At 33.6% G+C, this 22492-nt stretch overlaps 1 non-coding gene across 1 annotated transcript; it reads left to right on the forward strand.

Moving 5' to 3' along the window:
* The first annotated feature begins 20786 nt into the window (after positions 1-20786).
* Positions 20787-20887, forward strand: LOC112028945 (U6 spliceosomal RNA). Its single transcript, XR_002884697.1, has one exon. It is a non-coding gene; the product is annotated as a U6 spliceosomal RNA (small nuclear RNA).
* Positions 20888-22492: the final 1605 nt, after the last annotated feature.

The following is a 22492-nucleotide window of genomic DNA, read 5'->3' on the forward strand; positions in this document are numbered from 1 at the left end:
CTATTCCTAATAATGTTGCTTTAATCCAGATAAAATGCTCATCAAGTCAGTTTGCAAAACAAACGCACTTTTAGACTCACAAAACACCTAACCAAATGGACCCTAATGCTACTACGACAATTAAGTTAGCGAATTTTTATTGATTTTCATCATATGTTGTGTTCTCTTGTCCTTCATTGAGTCATCATACTTGAACAGTTTTAGACCCCTTAAAACAACCAAATTAACCTAGTTAATTAGCCAAGTGATTAACTTAGTCAATTTAAGCAATTCTAGGTTATCACAAACATACAATCATATCAAAAGTATAAAGCAGCAAAAATATAAAAGACACAATGATATGATCACCCAAGAAACCACACGATAAAAACCTGGGGAGGATTTGACCTAGCTATTCTCAAGGTAAACCTGAATCCACTATGCGAAAGAATCGAAGTTCATACAAAAGGACTTACAAGCTCCCCGCTTGACTTCCTAATACTACCTACCAGTAGAACTTACTGACACGACCACGTGCAAGCTCCAAATCCACAGACTCCTTCTTTCTTGGATTCTACAATCAGCTACAAGCACCCACGCTTGATATTCTTTAAGCTTCTATGGTAGCAACCGAGTTGATCATCAAAATGTTGAAGTAATCTCTACCTTGAAAATCCTAAGCTTTGTGTAAAGGAAAGCTCCTCTAGATCTCACAAGAGATTTACACAAAACAGCAAAGTATGAGCAACAACTCAACTGGAGCAACTCTAAAAACGTGGCTAGGGTTTTTCTTTATATACCTAGGGTAAAAACACAAAACCCAAAACATTTAATAAGTTAGGGCTGAGCTGGAATATTCTGCAGAAAAACATTCTGCCCGAGATTCGATCGATCGAGTCTTTCTTTCGATCGATCGAGCCAAGCCGAAATGCACCAATGCATCTGCAGCCTCTCGATTCTAACTTTACAAGAAAGACCCAACTTTGAGCAAGCCTAAACAAGACTAAACAACCTGTTTTGATCATGGTTTGCCAACAATACAAATTAGAGTTCTAAATACATAAAATTCTAAATCTTTAGAACCTAACAATACTGTTTTAAGTCCCTAAATTGTACTGACTTGATTTTAAGTTCCACAAAGGTGGCATTAATTATAGACAGTATATTGCTTGTTAGATCGTCTTTTTCAAAGTAAAAAATAAAAAAATAAAAAAAAAATAAAAAAAAAAATAAAAAAAATAAAAAAACTGGTTTGTTCATCCTTAGTCTCTAGAGATTATATGGATAGTCCAATGCATGATCCCTGTCTTAAGTTTAGTTTTTTTATTTGAACAGCAGCATTAAGGAATATGGAATTGTCGTGTTTTCTTATGTGAATTGGGAACTAATATATATTGTCCTACACTAAAACATATCTCAAGGGATTAGCGTGTGGATGATCTTGCCTTTGCATTTGGTAAACACGGATGCCATTTTCATTTTTAATTGTTATATTTAATTGTCTTGACAAATGGTGAACAAGTTTGAATAAGTTTTCACATTTTTAATGCATGTGGGATTAGGTATCAGATTTTACTTGTTTACCTATCCATCCATCCTAGCTTAGAAGTTAGAAGTTGGAAACTATTCTTCACTTTGGCTGAATCTTCTAAGTATTTTTCTTTAATTTTGCTTACTCTATATCTGTAGCCTATATGATTACAATTTTATTGCGTTTTCTGAGGTTTGGAAATAGAATAGCGCCACTCTTACTAGCAAGTTTATTTTGTAATGTTAGTTTGATAGTTGAATAAACATGAGATAGTGTTTTTGAATATACATCTTTATCACTTATCAGAAAACAAAAGTTGAATAAAGGGATTTTTGTATTCAAAATAGAAAGCAAGGAAAAAAAGAACTTAGACATTAGCGGCATTGCCCTAGAAGGCTAGAACCGTATTAGAACACAAACAATCAGTGTCAGATTGTTGGACATGTAAAAAGACTTCAAAAATCTGACTGTAATTGTCACATTAGCTTTGAACAATTAGTTGGAATTATAGAGTTAATCTGGTGTTTCACTTATTAGTTTGTTTGGCACATTTTGTTTTCTTTCTGATGACTTATGACTTGCTTGATCACAACTATTGTGCCATTTTATGACATGATGTTATTGGTATTCAAGCTGAGTTTGACCCTATAAGATGGTTGGATAAAGCATTGATACATCTATGTTCTCGGTTTGGAGATTTCCAGAAGGAAAGTCCATTTTCTTTCAGCTTGTCTCCACGGCTTTCAATATTTCCTCAATTTATGTTTAATTTGCGACGTTCTCAGTTTGTTCAGGTAACTGGTTGTCTATTTGTGTATCATGTTTTATGGGTGAATCTTAAATTATAGTTCTAAAATAGTTACAGGTTTTTAACAACAGCCCGGATGACACTGCATATTTTAGAATGCTACTAAATCGAGAAAATGTCGCCAACTCAGTTGTGATGATTCAGCCATCATTGATATCTTTCTCATTTCATTCAGGCCCAGATCCAGCCCTTCTTGATGTGGCTGCCATTGCAGGATAGGATCCTGCTTTTGGATTCATATTTCACTATGGTTATTTTTCATGGTGCAACAATTGCTCAGTGGCGAAAAGCTGGATATCACAATCAGCCTGAACATCAGGTCATGTTTTGCAGAGGTGGAATATCTTTATTCTAAGTCTGAGGTTGGCTGAAATTTTTTTTTCCCTTTGGTAAGTAATATTGGTGGATATTTCATCCACCTGAATTTTTTTTCTCCTATATTTCGTCCTTGAACCATTGAGTGTTCCAATTTAGTCCTTAAAATATCAAAACCACCTCAGTGTTACCCTTACCATCTTATAGGTCAGACTCATACCAATATAAAGTTATAAAGTTATTATGTATGTGGATACAAATGCACGCACACCATCTAGTGGGAATTATATATATATGTGTATATATATACATATATATATATATATATATTGTGTGTGTGTGTGAAGATATAAAGGGTCCCATATTTCCATCTGGTGGGAATCTTATATCATCACCATTGATTTCGTAATCTCATTCCCATGATACATGAGAATATAATTCCCGTTGGAAAGTGACATTCCTGGAATGTATTGTGTTAGTGAACCAAACATGGGAATTAAGTCAGATTCATGAAAAGTTATGGGATTTTATGAGCTAAATGACTAATTAATGTGCTAGAAACTTGATTGATACCTAGATGTTCAACATCTGAGCAATATTTAAATGTGATAGTTCTTTTTGGTTTATGATGTCTTTGAGAGTGATTTTAACCGGGAAAATATCAATTACAATTATTAGGAGCTATATATTAAGTTTTCAATTAAATTTAACCATGCAACACACAATATGTGATCTTCCCCAAGGACATTTAAATTCAACTCTATGACCAATGCAGTCACATAGTTGACTTTAATTAGGGAATGTAAGGTGCATCACTTAAGGAACTGTACCTAAGTTTTGTCCATTTTAATATTATGTTAAAGCTTATGCTTAGTTCCCAATGTTAAATTCAATTTTAAGAGACGCATAGCATTATCACTAGTTCATGAAATTACTCCCTTAAGCAAGAGATGAGCTACCCTTCAGCATATTGGCAGTTTTGCTAGCACATCAGGAAAACTTGCATATTCATCTCTAGGAGCTAAACTATTTTTGTTTGCTTTATAATTTTTAGCAGTTTAAGAGTTTCTTCTATTGTAATTTTGTAACCTTGTTTTGAACATTATGTGGTATTGACTCTAGGAACTACTTAATCTTATAAATATTATATATTGTTATTTCCTAAGTTTGTCTGATATGAAGATAACCATAAGCACATTTAAACTCATTAATAAGAAAATAATCAATTGTCTTTATTTGAGTTTATCTAATATCTTTAACTTCGCATTTCAACTATTTCATTCTACATAGGGCTCTCTCGCTCAAAAGACCATTGATTATACTTTAAGTAGGGATGGAAATTTAGATCCGATCTGAGAATACCCGGCCCGGCCCGACCCTAATGGGCCGATTTTACCCGGCCTGATAAAGATAGGGTCGGGTATGGTTTTTTTTTTTTTTTTTTTTTTTTAAAAAAAACCCGAAGCGGGTCCAGATTGGGTCCGGGTTTTATCAAAAAAACCCGGACCCGACCCAAGACCCGGCCCGGATATTACCCGGTTATGTGAGATTACTAAAACCCCCCTTATATATATCATTGTAATTTGTAAACCCTAAGTCACTCATTCCCAATACTCAGCCCAGCCGCCTCCTCTCATTCCCATTTCAATTCACGCTTCAGTCAGTGCCTCATCACGCCCTCACGCCTCAGTCAGTGCTTCATCACACCCTCATGCCTCAGTGCCTCATCACACCTCAGTGCCTCAGCACGCAGCCATGCCTCGGCCAAGCTCACAGAAACAAATCAAAGTTTCTCTCTCGAAATTTCTCGAAGTTTCATACGCCTCAGTCAGTTTTTCTCTCTTGAAATGTCCCGTCCCCACTTGATGCCACCACAAGCTGCCGCCGCGAGCCACCATCTGAGGCAGTTCCGTCTCTTTCTCTCGCTCAATAGCCAGTCCCAAGTTGAGCCTCCATGGCTGAACCTAAGCACTCTTCCCTCCATCTCTAGATCTAAAACCCAAGGTCGAAGACCTCAAGCTCTCTCTCTCTGATCTCCAACTCATGGCCAAGACTCTCTTCTTTCTCCATTTCTATTTTTATCTTCTTCTTTATATTTATTTTTTGATTGATCCGAAATCTCCTCTGTTGGTTTGGTTATGTCTGGGTTTGAGGATTGAAAAATGGGATTTTTTATTTATTTATTTGGGTGTGGCTGTGGAGATTTGAAAAGAAGAGATTTTTGGGATTGGATGTTTGGCCGTGGGTTTGATGATGCGTTTGGGGCTTGTTTTTGAAAAAACGGGGCTCGTGGGACCCGGCGGGGCGGGTCTGGGCCCCGTAAAAAAAAAAAATCCGTTAAATAATCGGGTCGGGTCCGGGTCGCGGGTCTAGACCCACGGGTCGGGTCCGGATATGCAAAAACCCGGCACAAACCCGACCCATTGCCATTCCTAACTTTAAGAAGAATTACTGAGTTAATTTGAAATGTCAAAATTGCTTCATTTCTCTTCTCTTACGTTTAATTTTTTATGAATTTATTTTCATTTGTGTTACTAGCTGATTACTACCCCAAAAAATCCAGAGATCAGTGTCAGTATAAAAAAAATATTAAGAACGCATGTCGTTATGTCTTTTAAATTTTCAATTAAAAAAAAAAAAAATTTGTGGTATAAGTTATCCTCTCTGTATTTTATTATTAATATCTAATTGTCATTGCTCTTACACATTCACACAGTGGAACTAGATACGGACATACATTGTTTTTGCTAGTAGTCTAATACAAAGTAATCTAACAATCCATGGTATAGGAAAACACTGTTCACCCAAATGTATATGCTACTGAATTTGATCTTTATTTGCATTAAAGGAGCTGTTATAATGGGGGTAATTATCTTTTCAACTCTAATAACACAGACATAACCATATAGCAAGAAATACTTTAGATCATCATCATTGCAGCATATAAAGACAACAAAATTATCATCTTGATTAGTAAATTTACTACTTTTAAGTAAGTTTCAACAAAATAATCAAAAACCCACATAAAACACAACCTAATATTAACCAAAATCAAAAAAGATATCAAAGGAGAGCAACGTACCTATAATCAACGGCGGTGGGAAGTAACGACGACGAGAAGCAACGACGACTGATGGAGAGTGAGGTTGATGGAGACTGGATTGGGAGAGTGAGACTGATGGAGAGTGGGGGAGATTTGGGAAGTCTAATCGTAGAGCAATGCGAGGGAGAGTGTGATGGCAGAGAGCGAGGGAGAGTGTACAAAGAGAGAGTGAGTGAATAGGCATTATGAGACATTAGGGATTTAAACCGATGTGAAAAACTCGATTTTATACTTACCGAGTTATGAATAACTACACGAGCATTTTTTTATTAGGAAAAAGCCATGTTTGCTTCGCTGGCGTGGCACAACGGTTAGTCTAACTCGATCATAAGAATATCGAGTTTCTAATAGAAACTCGACCTCCATATTATCGAGTCACAAAAGAGGAGCATTTCCCTAATTTGTTTGAAAAAGAGGGAAAAAGGCTGGATTTTTTGTGCGAAAATGGCATTCGCCCATTTTGGCCAAGGTTTTTTATACTTCATGGCACATAGAATCTTTCATTCATATATATATATATATATGACCTATCACCAACCAATTGAGCTGCAAAGCATTTAGCTATAAATAATTTTCTATTATGGCTTAGATTGTGCATGGATTTGGAGTCATATTTGCACATGATTAGTTCATTTTATTTATTTATTATTATTTAGCATTAGCTTTTGTAAACTATATGAGGGATAACTCTTTTGATGTATTTAGAATCTAAATTTTGTGAAAGATTTGCGTGACATTCATGTAATCTCCTTATTTTTCTTGTGACTTTCTCCTTGACAAAGCTGGTGAATGCAGGCCTAACATATTGTTTTGTTCCCTATGTGATTGTGTATTAAAGTATATACTAGAGAAGCTATTCAGGATGGTAATACTTATAAATGGATCATATTTCAATCTAATATCACTCACATCAGTATTTGTATAATATAAAAAATGTGTAATATTTACATTAATAATAATTTTGTAAATTTAAATCAATGCATAACTCACATTTTTGATACAATAACAGTGTAAATTTACACTAACACTATTCATTTTACATTCATTTTTTATTTATTCTTTATGTATTTCAATGATGAATGAAGAAAGTGGATGGTAGTTGTTGTATCTAAAAAAAGAAAAACAATTAAAAAAAAATCAAGAAAATTTGATATTCTAATGAAATGTAATGTAAAATAAATAATCTGATGTGAGATTTTTTAAAAGTAAGCATGTAAAATAGAAAAAATAAGTTCTTATACTAAAATAGACAAAAAAAAATGCACAAACTGATACGAATGCTCTAAACTACTATTGGGAACCCATGAGAAAAACTCGCCCTTGAAAACCGGCTTGCAAGGGGAGGCTGCATAATAACTTATATTCATATGTTTAAACTTACACTTAAGCAATGTGGAACACTGGGATCATAACATACCACCACACTCAACAGCCGACGCGCACAACAGTGCAATCTATCGACACTAACTCAATAGTAGCCTCTAAGTCGCCTCCTCTTGGGTCAGACCACAAAGTCGCAACTCATTTGATCATACTCAATAAGCTATGCCAATTACTTGAGGTGGTGGTTGACTCTGATACCAAATGATAAAAACCTAAGGTTCTATCTAGAATTATGAGATTATGGTAGTTCTTCAAGGGAACAAGTCCTCCAAGGAATTAGGAGTTCAAGGTAAGAAGAAGAAGAAAAGGGAAAGAGAGAACAAGAAAACAAGAATACAATTATCTTATTACTTTTCCGGATGCTTACACAATCTCAATAGTCCCCTATATATCGTTTACAATCTAACACAACATTAACTAACTAACTATCTAACTTCCTCACCATAGTGACAGCTCATCTAACTGCTTTTCCCTCCAACTCAGCAACTAACCATTTTTCCCTCCAATTAGTAACTAACTCAGATTACCTCACTAACCAATACCTATCAATACCCCCCCCCCCCAAAAAAATACCTTGCCCACAAGGTGAGGGAACTGATGCTGCAATTGGAATAGAGACTCCCAAGTAGCATGATTTGGAGGTTAACCTCACCATTGAACCAAAACTTCAGTTTTTTGCTTGCTTCTGAGCTGTTTAGATCTATGCTAGAGGATAGCAATAGGTTCAAGCTTGAAAAGACCATCAGAATCCATTGGTGAAAGAGTGGGAATAGGAGTGACATGATTACCCAATTTGCTCTTGAGTCTAGAGACATGAAAGACTGGGTGGAAAGGCATTTAGGAGAAAGAGCCAACTTATATGCAACTAGTCCAATCTTTTTTAAGATCTAGAAAGGGCCAAAGAAACGAGGAGAAAGCTTGTTAAACCGTTTAGATCTCAATAAGTGCTGCCTATAGGGCTGGAATCTAAGATAAACCCAATTTCCAATTGCAAAATAGTTCTCAGACCTATGCTAATCAGCTTGAAGCTTCATTCTGGACTAAGCTGAAAACAAATTTACATAAGTAAAGACAAGATATCACTTCTACTTTTGAGTAGCTAGTCCACTGCTTCTACCTTCGCAGTTCTAGGAATGTAGTCCATCATCCTAGGTGGAGGAGAACCATACAAAGCCTCATAAGGAGTCAACTTAGTAAAGGTGTGATAAGTGGTATTAAACAAAAATTCAGCCAAATGTAACCAATCCACCCAAGTATGGGGTTTGTCACTGACAAAGGCTCAGAGATATTGCTTCAAACTCCTGTTTACTACTTCTGTCTGGCAATTAGTTTAAGGGTGATATGCTGAAGACAAAGCCAGATCACTACCTTGAAGCCTAAATAACTCTACTCAAAATTTGGGAATAAAGATTGCATTTCTATCACTGATAATTGACTGAGGCATCCCATGAAACTTGAAAATCTTTTTCATAAACACAGAAGCCACCTTAATAGCAGTATAAGGATGAGAAAGAGGTATAAAATGCACATACTTAGTTAACTTATCCACCGCCATCAATATAATTAACCACATAACCATGAGACTTAGGAAGTCTATCCACAAAATCTAAGCTTATATCAGTTCAAGGCTTAATGGGAATAAGCAATGGTTGTAGTAAACCCCTAAGTTTAGTAGTTTCCACCTTAATCCTCTAACAAACCTCACAATGTCTCACAGGATCCTTGACATCATTTTTCATACCCCACCAAAAGAAGTCTTTTTTGACTCTATACAAGGTCTTCAACTAACTAGAATGCCCTCCTAGTGGATTGTTATGGACATGTTTTAGAACCAAGGACTTCAAGGGGGAAGTAGAGCTCAAAAACACCCTCTCCTTCTAAAGAATTATATCATTCTTCAAGGAAAAACCAATGGAACTAGAAGAATAGTCCGCAAGAGTGGAGAAAAGCTGCTGATATTCATCATCCACCTTATAACTATCCTTCAAAATAGCAAGCCAAGTGGGATAAGGAAAAGAAATAATTAAGAAATAAGGAAGCTTGTTGAACAACATCCTCATCAACTGACTGACTCATTGATGTGTCTGAAGCTTCCAATATTTTGGAGAGAGCGTCAGCTGCCTTATTCTCCTTGCCCTTCTTATATATATTCTACCAGGAAAGAGTAGCCAAGCAATTAAGAGAACCATTTCTGCTGTGCAGGAGTACCAATTCTCTATTCTAAAAGAAACTTATTAAGACTTAGTTGGTTAGTCTTAATCACAAAGGGCTTGCCCACTAAATAAGGCCTAGTGTGTACAACTATTGAGTACTCAAAACTATATCACAGCCTCCCAAAGATAAAACATTCAAGTCCATCTGAAACTCTTGGCCTTGAATCTTGATACTCAAATCATGACAAGTGCCTTTGGTTCTTACTATAGCTCCCTTGGCAATGTTCACCTCAAAGCTATCTTCAGTAGACACTGACAGTTTTAACATCTAAATAGAAATATCCAAAAAATTGTGAGTGCTACCAGTGTTTATCAAAATAACTATTTCTTGATGATTAATCTTTCCTAGGACTCTCATTGTACTTGGAAATGGACTACCCAACAAAGCATAAAGGGCTATAGTAGCAGTTTAGTCGAGCATTTCTGGTTGTAACTCTAACTAAGCAATGTTTTCAACTGACATCTCTTCAAGATTTGCATCTATCTTAGTCTCTAGCACTTGCGATTGCTACCCTTCCATGAAAAAGAACTTTGGTGACTTACATTTGTGCCCAATGTGCCATTTTTCTTCATAGTAGAAACACAAGCCTTTCTTTCTTCTTTCTTCAATCTATTCAACAGGAATCATCTGAAATCAACGGTCGAGCAACAGTAAAACATTTGGCCCAATGTCCGTCCATCAAAGTAGTATGAATTGAAGAAGAATTTGCAAACAATTTCATATTGGGAGTTGAGCAAGCTAAATGAAACTTTTACTTTGATGGAGCAGTAAACAGAAGAGGAAGTCAAGTAGGAATTTCGTTGGTATCCTCTTAAGTACACATACCTATTGCAATCAAACTCAACTTTCTTGCCTCTTATAATGTAACTGAGTACGAGGCTTGTATCTTGGGCCTAAAAGCTGCAATAAATCGCATAGTAAATGACATAGAAGTTTATGAAGACTCTGCTTTGATAATTAAAAAAGTCCAAGGGAAATGGAAATCAAAGATGAAAAGCTACAACCTTACTATGAGTACCTTGGAGAATTTTTCATTAAGTTCAAAGAAGTTGATTTTCATTACTTCCTCGAACATTGATTTTTCTTTGATTATCCTATTAAGTGGTTCGTAATAAAACAAAACATTTTTCAATCCATGGCATTTAGAAAGGGTTAAATTAGCCTCCATTGGTGAGAAAGGATTCGAAACATAAATTTTTTTTTTCTACTTTCTTTTTCTGGAGGGAAGGAGGGTGTAGCATACTATTCAATTAAATTAAATACTGCAAAAACTTTGTCAAAAAGACTCGTAGCATAGTTAGACATCAGGTGTCTTTCAAAGATTTTCATAAAACAAATTAAACCTTACACTTTCAAATTGTAACAAATTAAACTCTAAAGTCAAATTATTGTAATGTTGTTCAAACAAATTAAACCTTGCACTTTCAAAGATTTTCATGCCCAAACTTTTTATTTGGCACCTTAATTTTTAGCGATGAAATTGTATTTTCGTCACTAAAAGTTATTTATTTTTTATAATTGGCAATGTAATATATGTTATCTAATTTCGTCACCAAAAATACATTTCTTGTAATGAATTTCCGTTAACTATCCAAAAGAAAAAAAAACGTATAAGAAAGAAAGTTGTTAGGTTCTAAAGATTTAGGTTTAAATGTTTAGAATCATATTTTTTATTGTGTTGGCAAACCGATAACAAAACATGTCTAGTCTAGGTGTTAGGCAATGCTTAAAAGTTTTGGTTTCAAGTTTCAAGTTCAGCTAATTGCAGAAAAATGAAGAAAATTTATGTCAAACTCGACCGATCGAGAATTAGGCTCAACCGATTGAAAATTGCAAGAACAAAAATTCTACAAATTTTTAAATCAAGCCCAAGCCCGCAAAAACGTTTAGGGTTTCATTCCAACTTCTTTACATATTGAAAGCTCGAATTTGTGCTAAAATACAAAAGCTTATTCAGATCCCCAAATAAAAATTACGACTAGATTGCTTTTACTTTAACTTAGACTAAGTGCGGAATAAGAGTAAATAAGCACAATGAACCGATAAAGCTACCCTAAGCCATATTCATCCATCATCAACAATAAAATGAAAGCTTAAATAGTAGGAAAGAGAGATGCAAATACAAGATAACACTGAGACGTATTATTGAAGAGAAAATTGAATAACTCACCGAAAAACCTCTTCGCGACCCTCCAAATCAAAATTGATCCACTAAAGAATAAAGTTGGAGTACACGACTAACAAAAGACCCTCTAAGCCTAGTCTACCCAATGTACTTGAACCCTCCAAACTCCTGCTATCAATGAACTTCTCGGAGTTATGTCTTCTCTAACTTTCCAGATCCCGCAATACACCTAATTGCATCTGCCAAGCCTCACCAACTTCTTTTGGCAAATGCCCAAAACTTCTTAAACTCCAAAACACTCTCTACACTCTTAAAAGGTGTAGGTTGTATTTGAGTACAAATTTCTTCCTAATGTATGACAATGGGAGAAGGAAGGAGAAGAGGCTACAATGATTTCTCACTAAGGATGAGTAGCTCTCTCTCTAAAAGATAGGTGTATTGTGTTGTAGAAAACCTATCTATCGTTTTTCTCTCTGAATAGTCTCTCTTACTTTTGTGGGTAATTAAGGTATATATAGTATGGGTGAAAGGTAAAAAAGTCACACTTAAAATCCTCTAGGCATAAAGTTTCACGGGTACCTCACGGATTGGCCTTTCTCACGAGACACTCACGAAACTGACAGCCTGGCATGACTCTTCAGCTTCCAGCATGTGCTTCTCACATGCCCTTTTCGCGAGAACCTTTACTCGCAAGCTTCTTGCAAGTTAGTCGCAAAATTGCACTGATTCTTCATTTCATGCCCAATTTTTCACCAACTTAATACTAAACTCAATACAATAAAATCCCACAAAATACAATGAACAAAATTAAAGCAATTACAACACTTTTTGTCATGGAATAAAGCCAACATAAAATATAGTTATAAATCACAACTTTACACATATAAAAGGGAAACCCTAACTACGTTTTGCAGACTTTTGAAAGATTTGTGTGTTACTATTTGTGAGATCTGAGAGGTTTTATACCTTCTAACTACACAAGAATCTATCGAAACAAGATCTACAATCAATCGTTGGTAGAACATAATTGCTGCATTAAGATCATTACTGATGGTGATCTGAAACCTTTAAGTGTGATCTCAAAGTCACAAGAAAGGGTGCTTGTGTTTGCGTAAATCTGAGAAGAGAATGAGTCAGTGGATTCGAAACTTGCACACGATCGTGTCAGTAAGTTATTGATAGAGGTAGCAATAGATTTAGGGTTAAATCTAATTATAAAAACTTCAATTCTCTTATAGTGGATTTACTTTACCTTGAGAATAGTTAGATCAAATCCTCTCTAGGTTTTTACCTTGAAACGGTTCGTTTTATCGGTTCTTCTGAATCAACATATCGTGGTATTATTTACTTTTTCACTTTTATGCATGATATGATATATGCTTGTTTAAGCTAGATCTAAATAATAAACCTAATAATCAACTTAGTTAATTAATTAAGTTAAACAATCTGGTTTAAGGGATCTAAACGAACAAACAAAAGTAAATGCTGGAATTGACCAATCAAGAGAGAGGGAGAGAGAATAGCAATTGACATTCTTGTTTAAACAGAATATCTAATATTGCCCTATGAATAAATATAGAAAAAGCGGAATCATGTATTATAATTAGGATTTTGATGTGCAAGAGCTAGTGCACTCATACATCTCTTAATGGCATGGATAGTGTTCATTTATAAGAGCTGCTAATGAGAATCCAAGTCAAAATTGGAATAGAAAATTAGGTTTACGTGAAATCTAAAGAATGGAAACTAATTGGCAAACCCAAGGTCAGTTAGATGCTGCAAAATTTGCTAAATCGTCAACTATTTTGTATGATTTTGGCTTTGTTAAACAAGGGAAAAAAAGGATTCTTGAAATGTCCTTGAGTTGCAACAGGTTGCTAAACCTAGAATTTACAAGGTTAGGAATTTGTCCATCTGCTTTAGTATATGATGAGAATCTGGGTAATGAAGAGAAATCACAAATCTTTTAGTGAGAAACTACATCTAAGTTGATTATGCAAATACATGATCTTGAGTTCCGGATAAGTATTCGAAAGAACTGTAATATCCTTATGCTTTTACATCATGAAGGCAATACAACAGGTAACTCTCCGTGTGCTTGATGGACAGTTTTGTTTTTACCTAGAGCTAATTCCACCGCTAAGGTGGATTCTTCCTATTTTTAGTGCCAATGGGAACCAAGGAATTCTTTCAACTTCATCATTCTAATTCTTTTAAAAACAATTTTAATTCAATTATATGGTCATCCCACTTAACTTTGCCTCTTTTGGTGGAGACTCCATCAATAAATTTATATTCATGACAACATGTCTATACAGAAACCCTAGCATACCTCTATAAATTGCTTAAACTTCTTCTTTCACCGTAATAAGGTCCCAAAGCATTCAACCCCCTAGTTGGGTAAGTAAAAATTTTGCACTACTTCCAAAAAAATATAGATATTTAAAATATCAAAACAATGTTTTTTCCTTTTTCTTTCTATAGTTGATTATTCTAGTTCCCTTACTTAAGAAGAATAATAATGTTTCTTCCTTTTTCTTTTCTTTTTTTATAATCTTTTGAATTAAATGATTTGGGTTTTGAATGGCAGTGACAGTAAAAGTTGAAGAATGAGGTTTCTAGCACTTGCTTTAGTCTTGATGATGATGGTGAGCTCTTGTTTGGCCACAAATCGGAAAACTTTGATGGTTGAAATGCATGAGCAAGAGCAGCAGCAGCAAATCGATCAGGACATGAGCAATCCAGGCGATTCAAATGATCACCACTACATTCCTAGAGAAAAGTTCGCTCCTTATGACCCTGAGGATGGTCCTAAATCAAAGTCATCTACGGGTAATTAGCCAAGTGATGCTTGTTATGTAAGGCTTAATAATATATTAATATATAGACTAGACCAAGTGAAAAGTAAAAGAGTAAAGCTTCCATCTAATACTTTAAGTATTTGGAATAGCCATTATAGACACGCATCACGCCCGTGTCTAAGCCCTATAAATAAGCCAAATCTATAATAGCATAGATGGCATAAGTTTGGATTATCTATACGTATTGTATTTTGTGACCTATTGCCATGTACAGCACGTACGTTCTGTGGTGTAAATAATCATAAACTATGTTTGGACTATTTTTAATTAGTTATTGCTTGGTTGTACTCGTGTATAATTAATGGAAAGTACTCAGTTTCGTAACTTTTTTTTTTCTTTTACGTAAGCAAGACGTTTCGAATTTCTCCGTAATAAACTATAATTCATGCATGCATGGCTGCATGAGCCGAATGCAATCTAAGCTTTTATTTGATATAATTTTAACAATTAAGAACGGGAAAAATACAGCAAGCAAAGCATAGTTATTTAAAAGATCCTTGGAAACAACTTTGAGAATTAGTCTCAATTCACGTGTTTATTAAATTCAGTTCAAATTGGGAATTTCTTGTTTCAAAGTTAAGTTTTTATATACTTCATGGCGTAGAAGCTTTCATATATATAAATTAGTCTCAATTCACCTGTCTCTCATCACTTGGAGATTCAATTGTCATTTGTCAATTATATGTTGCACACGATCCTACCTAGCACTTGGTGTGAGCATAAAAAATTAAAATTAAAATTAAAAAAAAAAAAAAAAAAAAAAAAAAAAAAAAAAACGTTGTTGCATCATTCTATATGTATTTTTAATATATGCAGGGGCTGCTTGATGCATTGGGAGCCTTAGGTGAAAACCGAATTGAGGTTTTTTATATATTTAAATGACTTTAAAAAAATTAAATATTACTTAAATTCTACTATCTTATTTTAAATGAAAAATTACTAATTAACCACGTAAAATTTGTTTTTTAGAAAGCTTACAAACACAAAAAATTTGACAAAATTTTTCACACAAGTTGATGTGATAGATTGATAGTGGTAAATAAAAAAAAAATATTAGTGGTGGACTTGAGAATTAGTAAAATTTTGCCAACTCAACTGTTATGAAAAATGTTGTGAAATTTTGTGTTTTGCACTTTCTTTTTTTTTTTTTTTTTTTTTTTGAAAGTACTACATTTGCAACATTTTCACAATAAATTATAGGTGTTAAGTTATTACTAATTCTAATTTGAGCCCTCTACTGAAATTATTTTTTTTGCCCCACTAAAAATAACTGGTAACAACATGACACTTAGGATTTGTTGTGAAAAATGTAGCAAACATAACATTTCTCTCTCTCTCTCTCTTTTTCTTGTTTTTCATTTGATAAAAAATTGTATTTTATTTATTGACTAATATTTGAATTTAATTAATACTATTATAATGAAATAAATAACTCTACTAATTAAAAATTTGAGGCATTTTTCTACTTGGGTGCCTTAGGCGAAACTATCTCATTCGCCTATAACATAGAGCCAGTCCCATCGATACGACTATTTGGTATGTATAATACAGATCATGGTGAAATACCTACTATGTGTAATTGCTCTCAATGCCTGAGATTGAGAATTAAGAAAAGCAATATTCTGTCTCAACTATTCAATAAAAAAGTTTTTTTTTTTTTCTTTTAATGTAAAAGTTAAAAAGTGAAAGAAGAAGAAAATAAAAAAGTGAGACTAATAAGAAGAGTAAATGCACATGCTGCAATACCGGTATTGCACTGAATCTTGATGAGTACAACATTGTTTTTGTGCCTGACGTTCAAATTTTAATTTTATTTGGAGTCTCTATATGTTGACCTTAGCTTGGACTCCTTAATTACCGTGTGGGACAACAATAGATAACAATGAATTAGTGCCTAATTAAATCATTTAGTTGACTCGAATTGGAATTTTATTCCTCTATAAGCAACTAATTCTTCTTCTTCTTTTTTTAATATAGTGATAGTTAGGGTTGAAGGAGATTTGAACCCGAATATCTCAGTTAGAAATATCAAATGGTACCAACCAGTTGAGCTGTAAAACTGACACATATCCAGGGTTTGGAGTTACATATGCACATGACTAGTTCATTTTTTAATATTATTTAGTCTTAGCTTTTGTAAACTGAGAGAGACAACTCTTCGAAGTATTTGGAATCTATATTTTGTGAAAGATAAGTGTCACTCATGTAATCTCTTTATTTTGCAAAAGTAACTTTCTTCTTGACATTGCCAGTGAATGGAGGCCTGACATAAATTTTCTTGTATGTGTATTATATTTTTCTATTTTTATTTTGCATAAATCCAATATAATTAACTATACTCACTATAAACTGGTTTCAAAGATTCTGTTATCTCAACAAAGTGGTATTAGATTTGCGGTTTCTTTATTTGAATTTTGGGAATATTTTATTTAATCTTTTCGGCTCTTTTTGGACAGAAACTAATTGTTCCAATAGCCACCAATTCTATTTGATTATATAGTTATTTGTTCAATTGTGATTTAATTTCAGGATGCAGGCAACGTACAGTTTCATCGACAACAAAATTTGAGATAGAAAACTTTAGAGAGAGAAGTTTGTGAAGACTTTGCTTTGATAACCCAAAATTGGAAATAGAAATCTAAGATAAAAAGCTACAACCTCACCATGAGTTCCTTGAAAAATTGTCCATACAGTTCAAAGAAGTTGATTTTCATTACTTGTCTCGAACATGGATTTTTCTTTGGTTGCTAAATCGGCATCCTTTCTAAACATTGGAGTACGCTCAATTATGTAAGTTCCGCATTTAGGGCTATATGTAAACACCCTATTTTGTAACTAGAGAAAAATCAAAATTTCCAAGGAAACCTATGTCTAGGGTTTAAAATGTTATTTCATAAGTTCAAAGGATAAAAGGTTCATTCCATGAAGTTAAAATTCCTAGGGTAAAATGGTCATTTCCCACACAAAAGTAGAGCCATGTTTAACTTGAAACTAATGACTGATCAAGATTCATTAGTGGAATAACAATTTTTAAAATGGAATTGAATTCACATTTTAAAGGATCATTGGGTTTTAATTGGTCCTAATTAATATAGGCACGATTAGAATTAATTAGACATAAAATTCTCATTGGCCTAACTCAAAACAAAGGATGAACACACGTGCATGGAATGAAACCTATAGAATATCTGGACATTTTAAATTGTTACATGAATTATTTATTTTCATAAGTGAATAATTACTTCATAGCTAAAAACCCTAATCTCTTTTAGGGTCAACCTAATCAGAAGAGGGGTTAATCATGATAAAAATTACTTATACATTCCTTGAAATGCCAAAAATATCAAAGCAAAAATGGATAATTATGAAATTGGGCATCAAAAGTGATGATCAACACTTTGACCATAGCTTAAAGTGCCAAACGCATACAAAGAGCCTACTTTCAGCACTTTGATGCTAAGGCAGAGCAATTTGATATTTTGCTTTTATTGTCTGATAGTCTTCCTTTTTTCAACATTTTTTGGATAAATACATCTCATTTATCAGAAAAATTATAATTAAAAAAAAAAAATCCCACGGGCCACAAGAATCAAACCACCAAAAAACCCCTCTTTTATAAAAAGGAAAAGAATCAACATCAATGAGGACTCAAGCTTGGCCAGTTTTGGAATTTCCTGTGTAAAGGTTTGGAAAGTGGCAAAAATACCTTCACCTTTGGAAAACCTCCTCCAAAAACCACTAAATTGAAGGCTTATCCTCACCATTTTTACAAGCACAAAAATACTTCAACTACTTGACTTTTCCCATTCAAGTATGAATTAGTCCTCAAGTCCCAGCCAAAGCCATAAAATCGATTCCCCTCAATCACTATTTTTATCACCCAAAATAGAGAGAAGGCCCGTGGATCCTTGAGAAAAGATGGAGACTTGATCATCAACAGAGTTCGTGTTCGAAGATAGGAGCCTACAAAGGAAGCCATCATCAAGCTCTTTATTTGGAGGGGTGCGTGCAACTAAATTTCAAAAGTAATTTTCTTGATTTATTGTTTTAGAATGTTAGCTACACTTTTGTGTCATAAATAGGATATCATGGATTGATTAATGACATGTAGGGTTAATATGTCACATATGATAATGGGAATCATGAAATGAATAATCATATGAGCTAGAATTTATTCATATTCACATTCATGATATCATGCATGATCATTCTAATATGAGCTAGAATTTATTCATATTCACATTCATGATATCATGCATGATCATTCTAATTTTGTGATACCCCTACGGATTTCACTTGGTGATTGAATTTAGGGAAATTCTAGGGAATGTTAAGAATTTAAGATTCAAACCCAACCAAATGTTAGATGAATTGATGAATTGCGTTAACCTCTCAACCATGATCATCAAGCTTTATGGTTAAAGATTGCATTTCTTCTTCTTCTTTTTCCATGTGCATTAACCTCTTAATTTTTATGGATTTTAGGTTTTTTAGCTTAATTATCCCCATGTGTTTTTTTCTTATTATCATTTATTTTTATGTATGATATGATCTTTCTGAATGTGTTTGTTTGATTGTTAATAATGATAAGATTATAATTGACCATTAATTCCTAATAAACTGATCTTTAAATCAGGTTAGGATGGGCACCTACATCTTCTCATCTCATCACCTCACCTCTAAACTTAGATTGTGGAATCTATAATAGACTTGTTCCATTGTAATTTTTGTTATTTACATTATAACTAGGAGATTAAACCCAAGTAATTGGATTTGAATCTTTTACTTTTCATTGTTCAATAGAATAAATGAAATAAATTTTATTCATCAAGAAAATGTATATTTATTGTTTTCCTGATCTTTTCCCTTAAATAAATCAAATGGTGTCTTCATTTGTAAATCTAGTAATCTAGAAGCGTAGGCATTGTTAGTTAAGTCTCTATTACAAGACTTGCTATCTAAGGTGATTCCCAAAAATATTGGTCCTCATAATGATTGGCAGGTTGATAATTATTTTGGAGCTATTTTTGTTGGACACTGTTGAGATTGTTATAAGACATCAGTGTTTGTGCATTGTAGTTTTGTAAATATAGAGATAAGCTACAAGTAGTTTAAGTTTAGAATAGACTAAGAACATATGAACGACTACCGTTTATACATACAAGCTAAATAGTTAGTTAGTTTTTATTCCACGTGTATGGCTTAGATCAATTGGGCAGTTAGTTATTTCTGTTTTCCTCTTTTTCATCTTTCCCGCCTCTGTTCTCACTATATATAGAACAGAGCATTGTAAACTTATTCAATGAATTCATTTCTACAAGTTTTACATTCATCTTTCTCTCTCTGAGTTTTCATTCCTCCATTGATGCAATTGTGAAGCTTGTATAGAATTCAACATGGTATCAGAGCAAACTAGTTCAGAGATCATCCAAGTATGGTATTCTGAAATTTCCTAGTTCAATTACGTCCTTTCTTGTCTTCTTAATGCTTCTTTCAGATCAACTAGAAATTTACTTGTTGCATTTCTGTTGATTCTTGCATTGAGTTCATCATCTTCGAGGTTTTAATTTCCTTAGTGTGTTGAAATCTTGATTTTCTGTTCTTCTGTTCATAATTGAATTGAAATCTTCAATTTTAGGGTTTCAATTCATTTTTCCCTCAATTCTAGGGTTATTCTGTTTTTAAAAAAAAAAAAAAAAAAAAAAAAATTCTAATCTATAATGTATAATGTATGATATAAATATCTATAAAAAATTGAAGGAGTTTGAAAGCCTATAGTTATTCACGTTAGCATTCTAATATAAATTTTGTATTTTGGTTTTTAGCGTTAAATAAAACACGTTGTCTCTTTGGATAAACAACCTAATACTAAACAGTTCTAATTAAATTAGATTTTATATTTTCTATAAAAATTATAATTAAATTAAGTATGGTACTTTCTACACTTTTTTCTATTTTGACTTTAATTAATTTACTAATATTTGCAATTACATATATATAATACACATTCATAGTTTTATAAATAACAACATAATGAATTGGAGAAAATTCCTCTAAAGTAATTTGAAGCTAAACTTTAAAATAATGAAGTCTTACATTAACTAGTTTCCTATTTATGCTAAACAAGTAACCGAAAAGTCGAAATACACTTTTCTTCATTGAAAATAGTAGTGAACTTTCTTCTAAAAAAGAAAGAAAAGAAAAATGAGGTGAAATTGCACAGTTCGGACCTAGTAGTAGGCCCAAAAGCGTCAATCCAAGTAAAACCTAGTCTCGTTGGCCCAATCCAATATGTAGGGCTCTAAATTGCAAACTTCGGCTAGTCTAAAATTTTAATGCAACACAATTGTACCTCCCCCCTACAATCATGGAAAAAATGGCCAAAGTTCCCTAAAACATTACAGGGAACTTAATGTAGACTCCCTTATGAAATAATTAAAAACAAATATTAAGCCAAGAACTTTATAACTTGCCCTTTTGGTGTTTGAAAAAATTGGAAGGATACAAAGAAAATTAGCATTGCTTTTGCAAGGATGACTCGAATTAAAAAAAAAAAAAAAACCTTAACCAAAACTTTTTGGTATTACTAATGAAATATTAAAGGTTCAAATCCCTATTCTTTTAATTATCCAATTATTATAAAAAGTTCAAAATTGATTAGTTACATAAATCCCAGAAATCACACACTCTTTTTCCAGTTCTTCGTGTTTGGTCCAATATTTAAGATTTGTTTTGTGGAGTATGTTCAATACATGTAGAGAAATAGCTATTATTGGCGGTGGATAATTTACCCGACCCGACTTGCTCCACTTGGCTTTACATACCCGCTTTAAAAATAATAATAATAGTGGGTCCCGCCCCCTCCAACCTCAGAATAACCACTCAGTTCTATTGTACATGTTGGGATGTCAATGAGCTTATTTGCATTCAATTGAGTTTGTTCTGAGATTAATATCTGTTGAGATTGTTATATGACATCAGTGTTTGTGCATTGTAGTTTTGTAAATATAGAGATAAGCTACAAGTAGTTTAAGTTTAGAATAGACTAAGAACATATGAACGACTGCCGTTTATACATACTATCTAAATAGTTAGTTAGTTTTTATTCCATGTGCATGGCTTAGATCAATTGGGCAGTTAGTTATTTCTGTTTTCCTCTTTTTCATCTTTCCCGCCTCTGTTCTCTCTATATATAGAACAAAGCATTGTAAACTTATTGAATGAATTCATTTCTACAAGTTTTATATTCATCTTTCTCTCTCTGAGTTTACATTCCTCCATTGATGCAATTGTGAAGCTTGTATAGAATTCAACATGGTATCAGAGCGAACTAGTTTAGAGATCATCCAAGTATGGTATTCTGAAATTTCCTAGTTCAATTACGTCCTTTCTTGTCTTCTTAATGCTTCTTTCAGATCAACTAGAAATTTACTTGTTGCATTTCTGTTGATTCTTGCATTGAGTTCATCATCTTCGAGGTTTTAATTTCCTTAGTGTGTTGAAATCTTGATTTTCTGTTCTTCTGTTCATAATTGAATTGAAATCTTCAATTTTAGGGTTTCAATTCATTTTTCCCTCAATTCTAGGGTTATTCTGTTTTTCGAATTCACTGTTTCTATTTACAATCTCATCAAGATTGTGAATTACAGCTTGATTGTCACACAGAATCCAACTCTTGTTTCTTAGAGAACTCTTGAGAAAACCAATTCGTGTTTTTTTTTTTTTTTTCTCAATTCTTGGTTTTAATTACTTGAGACCTTGAATCTTCATTCTCTCATTCCTTTTTTGTGATAAACATGACTGAGAGTACCTCTAGTGTTAACCCTACTCCTACTGTGCATCCTTGGGAAAACACATCTAGTCCCTATTTTCTATCCAGTGGTGACAATCCAGGAGTTTCTTTGGTGGTTCAACATCTCACTGAAGATAACTATAACACCTGGAGTAGGGCCATACTTATTTCTTTGGATGCCAAAACTAAATTGGGCTTCATTGATGGCTCTATCCCTAAGCCTCAATCTGTTGATCATCCACATTACACAGCTTGGAATAAATGCAATAGCACTGTCCTGGCTTGGCTGTTTAATTCTGTTTCCAAAGAGTTGCAGTCAAGTATAGTTTATTTCAAGATTGCTAGAGATGTATGGGTTGATCTGCAAAACAGGTTTGGGCA

The sequence above is a fragment of the Quercus suber genome, unplaced genomic scaffold (assembly GCF_002906115.3).
Source record: "Quercus suber isolate HL8 unplaced genomic scaffold, Cork oak 2.0 scaffold_37, whole genome shotgun sequence".
NCBI lineage: Eukaryota > Viridiplantae > Streptophyta > Magnoliopsida > Fagales > Fagaceae > Quercus > Quercus suber.